The sequence below is a fragment of the Octopus sinensis genome, linkage group LG4, assembly GCF_006345805.1.
Source record: "Octopus sinensis linkage group LG4, ASM634580v1, whole genome shotgun sequence".
In the NCBI taxonomy this organism is placed as follows: Eukaryota; Metazoa; Mollusca; class Cephalopoda; order Octopoda; family Octopodidae; genus Octopus; species Octopus sinensis.
In genome coordinates, this window is record NC_043000.1 from 78,676,425 (window position 1) to 78,691,590 (window position 15,166).

Below are 15,166 nucleotides of genomic sequence, written 5' to 3' on the forward strand. Positions count from 1 at the left end.
TTCATTAGGACTATGATCAAGATTGGTTGTGTAAATGCGCGTGGCTTGGGGTCCCCTTGGAAACAAGGGTACCTCTTAAATGACATAAAGTCACATAAGTTAGAAATCATAGCCATAAGTGAGACCAGACTCCACAATCCGCGGGCCCTAAAGACCATGTTTGGCGGACAGTTCAACATTTATTTTTCCCCCTGTCTGCCGAGAATGGGCGGTAGTGGCACCGCGGTACTTTTTCACAAGAGTCTGGATCTCAAAGTAAGGACAATATTCGTAGACCCGGAGGGTAGACTGGTCGTCCTGGATGTCGACGGCAGCAATGGGTGCGCTTTTCGACTCGTATCAGTCTACGCACCGCCCTTAACAGGTCGGGCGGATTTCTTTCAACGTCTAGAAGTATTCTTGGGAACGTCTCGTCCTTTACTCTTAGTGGGGGATTGGAATGCTACCTTGGACACGCATGTAGACTACGTGGGTAGAGATAGGAATAGACGGGATGCAAATGCCTCAGAGACCTGCTCAGACGCTTTCAAATGTCTGACAGGTTCCGACTAGACCACACCCGAATGCGCCAACGTGGACATGGAGCAACCGCATCGGGTCGTCGAGATCGTATCTAGATAGGATACTGTGAGTAGACAGTAGACATAGCATAGGATGTCCACAATTCCACATAGTCAGCTACACGGACCACAAACTTGTGACATGTACGCTAGACTTAGGTAAGACACTTAGGCAGGGTCCGGATACTGGAAACTAAACGCGTCTTTCCCATCGAGACAGGTTTTCAGAGACCGGATTAGCACACTAGTAAAGAGGGCTTTGACGGGAGCCATCATCAACAACAAATGGTGGTTTGCCCTCAAGAGAGAGTAAAAGCAGAAGCGATTAGGTACAGCAAAGCACTAGCCATAGATAGAAATAGAGTAGAGGGTGAGCTAGTTAAGAAGCTAGAAGAGGCAATTAGAAGCGGCATCGCATCCGACGTTTTGGCGGCGAGGTTGGCCCTCGACCAACACTTCAACGCCAAACACGAAGGATGTGCTGTCAGAGCTAGGATGCGTGCTCTAAGGAACGAAGGTGTTGGAGCCGCGAGAGAGGCCCGGGTGGCAGAGGCGCAACAGGGCAACAAAGCCACCATTCGGTCCCTGGTAGATGAACAGGGGCGCGAATTGCTCGAGCCAAGTAAAATGTGTGAGGCCTTTCAGCAGCATTTTGCCCGACTGTTCGGAACGAGTGGAGGGCAAGAACATAGGGTGGACTTCAGTGCCTACCTACATAGCCTACCACGACTCTCGACAAGAAAGGCAGGGTGCTGCGAAGGTGCCATCACGGCGGTGGAAGTGCAGGAAGCGATGGCAGAATGCTGGAGGGACAAATCACCGGGTTGGATGGTCTACCCTACGAGCTTTACAATTGTATGCCAGACTTGTTTGGAGATCTCTTGGCGGCGGTGTACTGCAACTAGCAGCAAAACGGGAGCATTCCTGGTTTTGTGAGCCGAGGAGCCGTAACACTGCTGAAGAAAGATCTAAACAAGGGAAATGTAATAGATAACTTTAGCCCATCACTCTGCTTAATGCAAGACTTGAAAATTTTGGCCAAGGTGCTAGCCAAGAGGTTGGCGCTTGTCATCGAGAAACTGGTCGACAAGGCGCAAACATGCGCCGTGCCGGGCCGGACCATCCATGACAACCTCCACCTGATGCGCTACATCATAGACAGGGTAGTTAACGAACTGGCATGGGTGGGGCGCTGGTCAATTTGGATCAATCGAAAGCTTTCGATAGGGTGGACCATCGATACTTGGAGGCGGTCCTCGGAGCGGCTGGCTTCGGTCCCGTCTTCCGCGGCTGGATAGCCGCTTTGTACAGAGGCATCCGTTCGGTAATTCGCGTGAATGGACATCTATCGAGACCCTTCGACATCGCACGTTCGGTCCGTCAGGATGCCCCCTCTCGTCGCTTCTATACGTATTGACTCTCGAGCCATTATTGCGGAAGCTGGCAACCTTGAGAGGCATCCCGCGAGAACTGGGATGCGGGACGAGCGTGTCTGCATACGCGGACGACGTCACCGTCATAGTGTCTAGCCACGAGCACATCGAGCAGGTCGGCGAGACACTGAAAAACTACGAAGCGGTGACAGGAGCGAAAATCAACCGGGAAAAGTCAGTGGGCTTGCGACTAGGCACCTGGAGAAGCAAGCCCATGCCGTCCACCAGCGCCTCCGTCGTGGGACGCTGGACCGACGGCCCGGTTGAGTTGCTCGGGGTCTGGTTTGGTCCGGACCTCCAAGTGGAGAAGAACTGGAACGAGATAACGAGTAGGGTGGTCACTCTCGCCCGGCAATGGGCCGAGAGGAAACTGTCCCTAAAAGGTCGGGCGGAGGTGGCGAACACGTACATCGCGTCCGTCATCTACTACCGCCTGACCGTCGTACCTTGTCCCGACCCTACCATCACAAACTACAACGCATTCTCTTTCGCTTCTTGTGGAAAGGATGCGTCCCGATGGTCAGGCGATCCATTTGCTGTCAACACCCGTTAAAAGGAGGGCTGGGCATGCCGTGGTTGATGATGCGCAGACACGCGCTGAGACTGCGACATCTCTGGCTCTATGTAGACGACGGTGAACAGGTGTGGTCGCCGTTTGTGAGGCACGCTTTCCCGCAGCTCGTCTCCATGACCGAACTGCAGTCGTGGATCAAAAAGAGGCCGAGGAAGGGCGATGGCACCGCGAGTGTCGCGTTGCTCTCAAGCAACTCTGCCGTCCTGGGTCGACCTTGAGTGACTTCAACACAACCAAAGCATTCTATAGGGGTTTAGTGGAGGGGAGGTACGACGACGAGCTCGGGGCGAACCTGGACGTCGACGAGGAGTACCTGACCCGCCTGTTCAGGACGACTTTCGGGCCAGGGCCCATGGACAACTTCCAGAGATCCCTGGCCTGGCAGTGCTACAGAGAAGCGCTACCCGTTCGGGATAAGCTCTACAGACACGGCTCGAGAAACACGGGGCCGACCTGCCCGAGATGCGGTCAGAGCGACGAAACCGTTCTGTACGCACTCGTGCAGTGTCCAACAATTTCCGACCTGTGGGCTTATGTCGAACAACTGCTGTCACGTGTGGGACGAGTCGGTTTATCAGCTGAGTCTATCGTCAATATTGTCACGCCTACTTCCTTCAAACGGGAAGGAAGAGCTATTTTCATCATCCTTGTGGCTATGGCGAAAGAATGTATCTGGTGGACGCGTCTGAAAGGATTGGAGACAAACACCTTCCTCTCTGGTCAATCTCTCATCAACTTCTTCAAGTACCACTTGAAAAGGAAAGTGAGAGTAGAGAGGCAAGTTTTGTCTAGCGAATGTTTTAAAAACAGATGGGTGTATGTAGCAAGAATGGCACGTATGAATGACGACGCCACCTTGAGCATGATCCTATGAACCCAGAAATTGCAAACAGAGAGTTGCTTATTCGCAAAAAAAAAAAAAAAAAAAGAAATATAACATGTGACTCCATTGACCGAGGTTACCGTGGTCTTTTCCGTAGGCTTTTCTTTCCACGGGTAAACCTCACCTGTCCTCCCCTTTACACTTCATATTGACATTTCTGTGATAACGATCCCTATTGATCAATTTTTTTTTATTTTCCCTCTCCCCCTTTTTTTTGAACCCCCCCTTTTTTGTCCTCTTTCTCTCCTTTTACGATCCCTTTTGATCGAAACTCCCCCTTCCTTTTGCTCTACCTTGTAATTTGTTCTATCTGTGTGCAGCCCTGTGTGGCTAATAAAGAAACATATCTATCTATCTATCTATCTATCTATCTATCTCCCCCTCTCTCTCTCTATCTATCTATCTATCTATCTATCCATCTATCTATCTATCAATCTACCTACCTACCTACCTACCTATCTATCTATCTATCTATCTATCTATCTATCTATCTATCTATCTATCTACCTACTTACCTACCTATCTATCTATCTATCTATCTATCTATCTATCTATCTATCTATCTATCTATCTATCTATCTATCTATCTATCTATCTATCTAAGAGCCATTTGGACCTTTAAGGAATACATCACAGAGCTAAAAATTTGCCACGATCGAACTTAGATTCGACAGTGAAGAAGGCGCCAAAGACCTCCCCACGAAGTCTTTTGAATGCGAAAACCTAATCATGATCCCTACGTACCTTGGTCGTAGGGTTACAAAAATAAATATCAAATATGTGCCCCTGAGATAGAAATAAAATGGCGTGTGTCTGCCATTTGTTATGATATCGAGAAGGCAATCCATATCTTAGAAGTCGCTGTCCTAGGCCAGCAAAATTGGATTGGTCAAGGAGTAGAAATCTTTGTTCAAGTTGATCCAATCAATATTGAAATGATTCCACACCTCATCAAACTGGTAGGCGGTTCTAATTTACATGTGGCCGTCGAAAGCAGTAAGTTGTTACGTTTGTGGTAGCAAATCACACTTAAAAATTAATTACCCATTAGCACAGGAACAAGAACAACAGCAACAAAAACAAGATCAAGAACAACAACAACCACAACATCAAGAAAACCAAAAACCAGCACTGCTACCCTCTCCGCCATATGCACAACTGATTAAACAGCTCTAGCAACAAATGAAGGAACACCAGCAACCAACAAGCCAGCCCAACCAATCGACACCATCAGCGCCACGAAGAATAGAAACAACACCATCACCACCATCGACAACAACAACTCCAAAGGGAGAAGAGAAAAAATGGACTCATACCCCACCCCTAAAACCCATACACCACATCCCAACTGTCACCAACAAACACCAACATCAACAACAAAATCTCCTTTACGCACTCAGAAATAGACCCCCAAACCCTTCCCTCCCACTTTCAGATTCTTCCGATATATCGTCTTCGCTTTTTGTGGAAGGGAAGCGTTCTGATGGTTAGGTGATCCATTTGCTATGAACATTCGATAGATGGAGGACTGGGCATGCCGTGGTTGGTGATGCGCAAACATGCGTTGAGACTGCGACATCCCCGGCGCTTCATAGACGACAGTGATCAGGTGTATTCGCCCTTTGTGAGGCGCGCTTTCCCGTAGCTCGTCTCTTTGGCCGAACTGCAGTCGTAGATCAGAGACCGAAGCTAGGCGAATGGCACCGCAAGTGCTGCCTTGCTCTCAAACAACTCTGCCGTCCGGGACCAAAGTTGTGCGACTTCAATTCTACGAAGGCGTTCTATGGAAGATTAGTGGAGGGGAGGTGCGACAACGTTCGCGGGGAGAATCTGGGCGTCGACGGGGAACACCTGACTCGTCTGTTCAGGACAACTTTTGGGCCGGGACCTATGGACAAACACCAGAGATTCCTCGCCTGACAGTGCTATTGGGAACCATAGCCAGTTCGGGATAAGCTCTACAGGCACGGTTCGAGATACACCGAACCGACTTGCCCGAGATGCGGTCAGAGCGACGAAACCGTTCTGCACGCACTTGTTTCGGACCTGTGGGCTTATGCCAAACGGCTGCTGTCACGTGTGGGACGAATTCGGTTATCGGCTGAGTCTATCATGAAAATTGCCCCGCCACCTTCCTTTAACCGAGAAGGCAAGGCAGTTTTCATTGTACTAGTGGCCATGGTAAAAGAATGTGTGGGGTGAACTTGTGCGAAAGGTTTAGAGACAAACACTTTCCTCTCTGGCTAATCACTCATCAACTTTTTCAAGTACCACTTGAAAAGGAAGGTGAGAATATAGAGGCAAGTTTTGCCTCATGAAAGATTCACTAAAAGGTGGGTGAATGTAGCCAAGATGGTACACACGAATGACGAAACCACTTTGAGCATGATCCTGTAAATCCAAAAAAGAGAGAAGGAGCGCTTTGCTCTCATGTGTTTTCTCTCTCCCTGCCTGAGGTTACCGTGGTCCTTTTCGTAGGCTTTTCTTTCCACAGATAAACCTAATCTGTATTTTTACATTTTTACTCTGTCCTGTAAAACACGATCCCTTTTGATCGGATTTTTTCCCTCTTTCTTTTCTATTTTCCTCTTTTTTTTTCTATCGAAAAGAAAAGCTCTACATTGTATTTGTCGAGGCTAATAAAGAAAATATCTATCTATCTATCTTTATTTTTACACGATCTCTTTTCATCGGATTTTTTCTTCCTTTTTTTAATTTTCTTATTTTCTTTCAAAAAGAATTGTATTTTGTCACCCTTGTGTTCGGCCCTGTGTGGCTAATAAAGAAATGTATGTATGTATGTATGTATGTATGTATGTATGTATGTATGTATGTATGTATGTATCTATCTATCTATCTATCTATCTATCTATCTATCTATCTATCTATCTATCTATCTATCTATCTATCTGTCTATTTATCTGTCTGTCTGTCTGTCTATCTATCTATCTATCTATCTATCTATCTATCTATCTATCTATATATCTATCTATCTATCTTTGCCTGACTTGTCACATCAAGTGCGTAAGGTAATCGATTTTTGGCATTTTATTGTGTATATATTGATTTAAATTTGATATATGAGCTGTATAAGACACTCAGCTTTCGATTGAGTGTTTTTGCAAGGGAGGAATTGGCCCCTAGGGGCAGTTTCAACCTCTTTTAAAATTTCATTTATATTTTCCAGTTTTGGTGAAAATATCAGAAGATTCTGTAAAAGAACGCTAGTTTTAAGCTTTTCGTGAAAAAGAATTTCTAAAACTTCCATTAGGAATGCCACAACAAAAAGCAAATGATTCACACACACACGCGCACACAGATAAAATGACAGAAGAGAAAAATTTAAAAAGAACGAATTCCACTAATTTAAGTTACAATACATATTTCAGTGAAGTGGGAATGGGAGCTCCAAACAGAAATGCTGCTGCTGCTACTGCTTCTGCTGTTATTGATATTGACAAATTGGAAAAGTTTGTTCCTAAAACAGACAATTTCAACAACTCTGTTACCACAGTTTCGCTCCTTTATCTTTATCTCTATTTATTTATATTCCCATGCTTTTTTCACGTCTTTGTGTATTTATATATTTATATATTTATATACTTATATACTTTTTTTATATTCTTATATTTTTAATATTTTTTAAATATTTAAAAATTTTTACTCTTTTTTAATTTTTTACTCTTTTACTACATTTTGCACCTACTACTCTCCCCCTTTGTGATCCCTAACTCATTAAAGATTCACCCCCCAACTCCTTCTCTCTCTATCTCAGCATCCAATCTTCTCATTCTACATCGAGTGAAAAACGGGATGGACGCTTTGGTTTTGTTTTGGTGCCTCGCTCTGTTGTACACGACTATGAGGATTTGCATCCCCAACGTAAATCGTCTTTTTCCCAAACTTATAATGTAATACATGCCCTTGAAGTAGTAATTGTACGCGGCTGAAGAAGGCTATTGACATACAAATTACATCAATTATGCATTGATATAAACCGTCTAATAAAAGCCAGAAACATATGTACCGCTAAATCCTTTGCATCATGTTTTTATTTTGATAAATATACTCTATCCCCTACACCACTAAATGGCATATACAGGTGCTTACAATGATCAAGTATTCACCCTGAACTTTATATATATATATATATATATATAATTTTAATCCAAACGGGAAACAAAAAAACAACAACAATGGAACAATTACAGTATTATTATTAATAGGCGCTCAGGAAATGGATACACAAACAGACCCATGGCTTGAAGGTTTGTCGCCTGAGTGGTGCCAGGAGGAGGAGGAATATATATATATATATATATTATATATTATATATATATATATCATAATAATAATATTAGGGAGTATAAATCCAAACTTACACGGAAAAATTCAATTTATTATTAAATCAAATTTCACAGTATAAATATAAAATATATAATATGAATTAGAGATAAAACCACTATTATGCAACTCAAACAGTGATAGACATAAACCAATACATAAATAACAAATAATATATATAATTAATATATTATATATAATATATATATATATATAATATATATATTATATATATATATATATATTATATATATATATATTCATATATATATATTCATATATATATATATATATATATATTTATATATTATATATATATATATATATATATATATACATATATATATATATATATATATACATATTTATATATTTATATATGTATATATATATTTTTTTCCAAAAAGTATATAATGAATGATAAGTACATTCATTTTATACTTTTTGAAATATATATATATATGAAATTAATAATGCAATACAAATATATTACTTTCCAGTAAAGGATAGCCCCATAAGGGTAAAATTATACATATAAAAGTAGATAAATGGTACAATATTTACTGGAAAATAGCAATCGATATAAATACGACGCTATTGTATAGCCTCACTGCGTATATACAAGCAAAGACGTGTGTGCAACAAACATGAAAAACATTCGTCTTGCCTCTAGGAAAAATATTCGATAAATTGACAACCTAGAATCGGATATTATTTGTTATTTATGTATTATGTCTATCACTGTTTGAGTTGTATAATAGTGGTTTTATCTCTAATTCATATATATATATATATATATATATATATGTACGTCTCAATTCATATATATATATATATATATGTACGTCTCAAAGTCGTGTGTATATGTGTGTGTTTGTTTGTATCTCATTCCTGTTTTTATTCGTTACTGTTTCCCATTTTATCTTCGTCTCTTGTTTTCCTATTCGTCTCTGTTGTCACATTCTTTCCTTCTACCAAAGAAATCTAATGCCCATAGCTTAGCTTTTCCTTGGGGCTGGCCGTTTTGGAGCAAATCTCAGAATTAAACAGCCGAAATTTGCCATGATGAATCGGTTTCTGACTGAAGAATGAAGGCTCTGAATGACTGTCTGTTTTCCGTGTTCGTCAATTCGTGTATTTCACGTTCTCTATATATAAAGTTTTATTCTATATGTATGTATATATGCATATATATATATATATATATATATATTCATATATATATTTGTGTGTTTATGTGTGTTTGAGCGTGTGTGTATATATATATATATTATATATATATATATATATATATATATATATATATATATTATGGCTGCCCCCTCGTTATCGAGTATGGCCATTGCATGAAGCTTAACTGTTACTGGTGCTGTGATCGAATGTGACTTTTTAGCCCAGCTAAAGATCTACAATGTCTTGTACAAAATTGGCAACTAAAACCTTTACTGGTAATACCCGGCTGTAGTTGTAACATATATACATATTAGAAGAAATGAGGTACTCAGAAATCTGGATGGTTTTATATTTACAAATATTTATTAGTATGTTACATGTTTTTATAAATCATATTTTATATATTAGCGCTTTCGTCCACTCTAGCGGAGTTGTCAAATTGAACTTTTGCAGGAATTTTGTCTCTTTTTATAGTATTATTGAGTATGTAGGGGTGGGGGTGATATAAGATAGTCCAAGAGGGTGAGGAATGGGGAGAAAGTGAGCGCGCGAGCGTGTGCGTGTGTATATGTGTGTGTGTGTGTTTGTATCTAAAAGAGTTGTTAAAGAAAAAGATAAGGAAAGGAAGAAGGATAGAAAAAAGAAAAAAATTGTTGATATCTTTGCAGCTGGTCAGTCTTTCAATAGTAAATGATTCTTGACTTTTAGAAATGGCAAACCCAGCTGGTCACTCCAAGGGGGGCAAAATGTCACTTTTCAAAAAATTGTCTGGATTTCTTTTTATCATTGTCTTGTGAGTGTGTGTGTGTGTGTGAGCGTGTGCGCGCGTGTGTATGGGTGTCTGTGTATCTGAAAGAAGTGTCAAATGGAAAAGGGAATGAAAGGAAGGAGGAGGATAGAAAGAAGAAAAAATGTGTTTACATTTTTGAAACTGGTCAGTCTTTCAATAGTAAATGATTTTTGGCGTTTAGAAATGGCAAACCCATCTGGCCACTTCAAGAGGGCAAAATGTCACTTCTCAAAAAATTATCTGGATTTCTTTTTATCATTGTTTTGTGTGTGTGTGTGTGTGTGAGAGAGAGAGAGAGAGTGTGTGTGTATGTGCGCGTGTGTGTGTGGGTGCCTGTGTATCTGAAAGGGGTATCGATGGAATAGGGAAGAAAGAAGAAAGAGAGGAAGAAGAAATAATTGTGTTGACATTTATACCACTGTTCAGTTCTTTCAATCCGATGTTTGATTTACACACATACACACACACGCTCTCTCACTCACTTTCTCCCCATTTCTCACCCTCTTGGGCTATCTTATATATCTCCCCACACCTACACACTCAATAATAATATAAAAAGAGACAAAATTCCTACAAAAGTTCAATTTGACAACTCCACTACATGGACGAAAGCGCTAAAAAACATGTTACATATTAATCAATATATATATATATATATATATATATATATATATATATATATATATATATATAATATATATATACATACATATATATATACATACACACACACACACATGCATATATATATGTCTATATGTAAGTGTGTAAGTATTTATTAAGGTATATTTGTTTCTATTCACGTATGCAAAGATCGCCAGCATAAACTAGTCTTTCTAATGCTAAATACCTATGATACTACTACTACTACTACTACTACTACTACTATACAGTTCCAGCCTTCAGCTGTGGCTGACGTGTTTTCGCTGCTCCTGACCTGTCAGCGGCCAAAGACACAGAAGACACAGAAAAACAATTACAACCCAGCAGATTTACTGATAAACAACTGTAATTACTGGAAGATCTACTATTTTCTTGAGTAATTTGAATTTCCCTCAAAATAAGTTAAAGAGTTCCAAACCTACAGTTTGGGACAAAAATTTTAGAATCATAAATATCTCCATTTTTTGTGTGAACATTTTGCCATCACCTCTTCCTTGAGTATCAGATTATGTAAAATGCCTTTATTGTAACAACACAATTAAATGCACGCTAAAAGTATGGACGTAAACACCAGCTAACCTTTATTTTCTTCTTGACTACCCGAAATATGCAGACATACCTTTTATTGCAATCACATTATTAAACACGTGGAGAATAAGAAGAAAAAAAAAAGAAAAGAAAAAATACTATTTATAGTTTCGCTCTGCTCGTACATGACTCTATTCACAAGTACTGTTTATAGTCGGCCCCTCCTTTGATTTTTCTCAAAGTCAAGGTCACTGTTCGCAAATTCCATCAACACTATTGCGGACAATTTGAACTCTCTTTGACCGATCGTTCTTCATCTCACTTTATGAGCTATTGCTACTGCTGCTATCAGAATTTACTGCTGTTACTACTATCGCTACAATTAGAAACATTCAAGTTGACGATGACACCGAGATGTCTTTCCCCGTGTACCGGTGGCACCAACGAAAAATCCCTTTCTTTCTCTGTGTTGGGAGAAAAGAGAATTTACAATAAAAACAAACCCTCAGCCCTCCCTCCAACGTATAATTTACTTTAAAAAGAAATACGCTAAAAGGGAAAAACGTGAAGAAAAAAAGAAAAAATTAATAATCTAAATTAACGATAGACAAAAACATGTGTCTTCTCGCACATAAACACATTATTCACACATATACAAACATGCGCAGATGCAATTATTGAAGTACTAAATGGCACGTCAAATGATATTTAATCGTGTGGAACATTCTACATGCATATCAATATTCTAAAGTTGGACATACTATCCCTTATCCTAAAGCTGCTTCAGACAATTAGGAAGGGTTCCCGACTCGTTGCACCGTCTGCTTTCAATCTTGGATTGTGATTCGGCTCAGCCCAAACTCTCTCAGATTGTGTCTGCTGTTGCCTACTCCTACAAGGATTGCACCTGTTTTTTGTTCCTGATTTAACTCCGATTTGTCCTAGAGCCCATAGAAGATTGTTTTTAGTCAACCATCCTTCATGTCAGCTACCTACGGATCGAAACTGAGATCTGCAAGAAGGGCTTCTCATCAAGATGATGGTCCTACCAATAGTCAGCTCAACGAGCAGTTGCTGTTGCTCAAACAAGAGGTCGAGCACCTAAAGTCTGTTGTTGCTCTCTTACTGAATAAACAGTCTCCTGTGTGACTCAGAGTCACCCTTGATTTCTTCCCTGGAGACGTCCAAACCGAAGGGAACAAAATCGAAGCGGCCAAAGAAGGCGAAGGAACCGGCGGTCGTTTCTGCACATGATCGTTCCTGTGCGGATTCTTCCTCATCTGCCTTTTCGGTCCCGGAGGTCCCCCAACCTAATTTGAGGAGCGTAGACTCAAACCCACCTGAAGACCGTTGTTCTCCCCAAATGAAGAAACGTAGTCAAAACTCCAGTGGGGCAGATTTAGCTATGAAACCTGATCACGATAAAATCTGTTTGGATTCTCCCTCACTTGTCCTTCCCATTAATGCCATTGCTCAACCAATTCTGAACGATCTCGATGTGAGTTCATCTGGGGAGTGGTGCTCCCCCAAACCGAAGAAGAGGCAGTGCAGTTCCAAACCAGGCGGGAAAATTATGACCACTAAACCCATTCCGATCGACCCCACAGGCCGACATAAGTCCGATGGCTATGAAACCACCCTTTCGAAATCTTCCAATGAAGAATCGAATACCGCAGCTCATAGTAGAGAACATTTTGCCCACTCAAGATCAGTAATAATTTATGGTAAAGCTGAATCCACCTGTGATACAGGCATAAACCGCCTAAAAGATGACATTAATTTTGTTTCCATTTTAGTTGGAGAATTGTTCTCTGTGAACGAAAATGTCAGTGTCCATAAGGTCGCTCGGCTAGGAAGATTCCAAGCGAACCCAACCTCAGATACTAGACCACGCCCAATAAGGGTAATCTTTTCTTCTGATCGGGAGGCTTCAGTCTTTCTGAACAGAGCTCAGACGCATGCCTGGGAGGACCCCAATATGGGTTTTCGCGAGGAATACTCACTAAGAGAGAGAATTCGCCGGAGAAACTTAATATCCGAACTAAAGATGAGGAAACAAATGGGAAAGAAGGGTTTACGAATCCAAGATGGACAGATAATCAAGTCCTACCTCTGGTCCCATGCTGTAGTGCTGACAGGGAAAGTGATGTGAGGGCAAATCGAAGTGAAGTTGATATCCCCGTCAACGATGCTATCTCTGATACCCCTTATTCTGCTTGTTCCCCAACTCCCGCCCCTCAGACTTCACAGCTCAGCATCGTCTACACCAACTCGTGCTCCTTATTCCCAAAGTTCAGTGAACTATTTACACTGGCCATACGTGACTCCCCTGATGTGATAGCTATCACCGAGACTTGGCTGACTCCAGCAGTAAAGGACTCAGAAATCCACCTGCAGGGCTACGTCCTTTTCAGATGTGACAGAGGAAAGAGGCGAGGTGGAGGTGTTGCTGTGTATGTTAAGTCTGAGCACAAACCGTCCAGCGGTATTCTACCCACTAATGCTCAACCTACAACAAAATTCGATTCCGTCTATTGCAAGCTGAGCCTATCTGAGTTTTGCCTGCCCGTGTTGGCTGTCTACAGGCCGCCTCTTGCCGACCCCCAGGACGATGCTCATTTAATCGAAGCGATAAGATTCGTTTCAGCTTCGCATGACTGTTTGGTACTAGGAGACTTCAACGCTCCCACGATCGATCGGCCCGCATCAATTTGTACAACATCTTCCCGGTTCGGCCAGGCCCTTCTTGACGTGGCTGAAGATTGTTTTCTATCGCAACATGTTGAATATCCGACAAGGCATCGGTCTGGGCAGCAGCCATCTATGCTAGATCTGGTATTCTCCCGCTATCCAAGATCAGTGTCAGACGTATCTGTGTGCGCCCCTCTTGCCAAGAGTGATCATGCGGTCCTGAAGTTCGTCATGCACACAACTTTTTCTACGCCCACGACTACTTCGCTGCCACGTAGAGTCTTCTCTGCAATTAATCTTGAAATTCTAAACGAGGCTTCCGCGCTTCTGGACTGGCGATCCCTGATGACGTTGTCCTCAGTTGACGAACTATGGTTATCCCTCAAAGCATATGTAATCTGTTTGACTAACCAGGCAGTTCCCGTTGGGCTTCCCAAGAGGAAGAAACACAAGCCCTGGGTGACGAAGAAGGTTAAACGAGAACGTCGACTCAGAGATATTGCTTGGGCTGAATTAAAACAATCTGGATTCGACTGCAGCTTTTGAGGTGTACAAAACTCAACGAGACCGAGCCGTGAAAATTGAAAAGAAAGAACGCTTCAGTTATAAATACAAAATCGCGGCAAATGCCAGTAGCAATCCAAAAACCTTCTTTGCCCATGTCCAGCGGAATTCCCGCTTGAACAACCAGATTGCAACGTTGGTAGACTCAACAGGCGTATCGATTGAGGACCCTTATCAACAGAGTCAATTATTTGCCGAGGCTTTTTCAACTATTTTCAAACAAGATGATGGTCGTGAACCCCCTCCATTTGATAGATCGGTACCTCCAATGCTTCGATTGGTCATCACGCGGGACGAAGTCAAACGTGTTATTCAAGGCCTCGATGTCAACAAGGGTCACGGCCCTGACGGCATACACCCACGGGTTATCAAAGCGTTGGCTCCGGTCATCTGCGAGCCCTTAACACGACTATTCAATATGTCATTGGCGACGGGTGTTATACCTGCAGACTGGAGAACAGCGATAATCTGCCCAATTTTCAAGAAAGGGAGCCGCGAAGACCCGCTTAACTACCGACCGGTTTCCCTTACATCAATAATCAGCAAGATGTTCGAAACCATCCTTAAGAAAAGTATGATGCTCCACCTCCTAAACACAGCCTCTATCTCTGATTCCCAACACGGCTTCGTGCCGAAGAGATCATGCTTGACCAACTTACTAGTAATGGAAGAATTGGTGACGCGCATCCTCGATGATAGTGATGCTGTTGGTATCGTTTTATTGGACTTTGCTGCTGCTTTTGACTCGGTAAACCACCGCCTACTACTTGTCAAGCTTCAAGCATATAGTTTCCATCCGGATATTGTACGATGGGTTGGTGCCTTCCTCTCAGATCGCTCCTTCCAAGTCCAAGTTAATGGTTCGCGGTCCGACGTCTCCAGTGCGAGCAGTGGTGTGCCTCAAGGTTCAGTGCTTGGGCCCTTGTTGTTCTTAGTCTTCATAAATGACTTGCCCGACGACCT

At 42.0% G+C, this 15,166-nt stretch overlaps 1 protein-coding gene across 1 annotated transcript in view; it reads right to left on the minus strand.

Annotated features, from left to right (window-relative positions):
• LOC118763025 overlaps positions 1–15,166 on the minus strand; it is a 41,348-nt gene that overhangs the window by 12,762 nt on the left and 13,420 nt on the right. The window lies entirely within an intron of this gene.